Source organism: Pristiophorus japonicus, chromosome 14, assembly GCF_044704955.1.
Source record: "Pristiophorus japonicus isolate sPriJap1 chromosome 14, sPriJap1.hap1, whole genome shotgun sequence".
Taxonomy (NCBI): Eukaryota; Metazoa; Chordata; class Chondrichthyes; family Pristiophoridae; genus Pristiophorus; species Pristiophorus japonicus.
This window is the reverse complement of record NC_091990.1, coordinates 186,599,452-186,601,105: the sequence shown is the minus strand read 5'-3', so window position 1 is coordinate 186,601,105 and position 1,654 is coordinate 186,599,452.

Genomic DNA, 1,654 nt, shown 5'->3' with positions numbered 1-1,654 from the left:
GTTGTGCAGCATAGTTTACCAATGCAGTGCTGTTGAAGAGCATTGGGTCGTCCCTTTGGCCAGGGATAGTGGCGGCGAGCATTGGGTCGTCCCTTTGGCCAGGGATAGGGGCGGCGAGCATTGGGTCGTCCCTTTGGCCAGGGATAGTGGCGGCGAGCATTGGGTCGTCCCTTTGGCCAGGGATAGGGGCGGAGCATTGGGTCGTCCCTTTGGCCAGGGATAGGGGCGGCGAGCATTGGGTCGTCCCTTTGGCCAGGGATAGGGGCGGTGAGCATTGGGTCGTCCCTTTGGCCAGGGATAGTGGCGGCGAGCATTGGGTCGTCCCTTTGGCCAGGGATAGGGGCGGCGAGCATTGGGTCGTCCCTTTGGCCAGGGATAGGGGCGGCGAGCATTGGGTCGTCCCTTCGGCCAGGGATAAGGGCGGCGAGCATTGGGTCGTCCCTTTGGCCAGGGATAGGGGCGGCGAGCATTGGGTCATCCCTTTGGCCAGGGACACGGGCGGAGCATTGGGTCGTCCCTTTGGCCAGGGATAGGGGCGGCGAGCATTGGGTCATCCCTTTGGCCAGGGATAGGGGCGGCGAGCATTGGGTCGTCCCTTCGGCCAGGGATAGGGGCGGCGAGCATTGGGTCGTCCCTTTGGCCAGGGACACGGGCGGAGCATTGGGTCGTCCCTTTGGCCAGGGATAGGGGCGGCGAGCATTGGGTCGTCCCTTTGGCCAGGGATAGGGGAGGCGAGCATTGGGTCGTCCCTTTGGCCAGGGATAGGGGCGGAGCATTGGGTCGTCCCTTTGGCCAGGGATAGGGGCGGCGAGCATTGGGTCGTCCCTTTGGCCAGGGATAGGGGAGGCGAGCATTGGGTCGTCCCTTTGGCCAGGGATAGGGGCGGAGCATTGGGTCGTCCCTTTGGCCAGGGATAGGGGCGGCGAGCATTGGGTCGTCCCTTTGGCCAGGGATAGGGGCGGCGAGCATTGGGTCGTCCCTTTGGCCAGGGATAGGGGCGGCGAGCATTGGGTCGTCCCTTCGGCCAGGGATAAGGGCGGCGAGCATTGGGTCATCCCTTTGGCCAGGGATAGGGGCGGCGAGCATTGGGTCGTCCCTTCGGCCAGGGATAGGGGCGGCGAGCATTGGGTCGTCCCTTCGGCCAGGGATAAGGGCGGCGAGCATTGGGTCGTCCCTTTGGCCAGGGATAGGGGCGGCGAGCATTGGGTCATCCCTTTGGCCAGGGATAGGGGCGGCGAGCATTGGGTCGTCCCTTCGGCCAGGGATAGGGGCGGCGAGCATTGGGTCGTCCCTTTGGCCAGGGACACGGGCGGAGCATTGGGTCGTCCCTTCGGCCAGGGATAAGGGCGGCGAGCATTGGGTCGTCCCTTTGGCCAGGGATAGGGGCGGCGAGCATTGGGTCATCCCTTTGGCCAGGGATAGGGGCGGCGAGCATTGGGTCGTCCCTTCGGCCAGGGATAGGGGCGGCGAGCATTGGTTCGTCCCTTTGGCCAGGGACACGGGCGGAGCATTGGGTCGTCCCTTTGGCCAGGGATAGGGGCGGCGAGCATTGGGTCGTCCCTTTGGCCAGGGATAGTGGCGGTGAGCATTGGGTCGTCCCTTTGGCCAGGGATAGGGGAGGAGAATTGGGTCGTCCCTTCGGCCAGGGATAGGG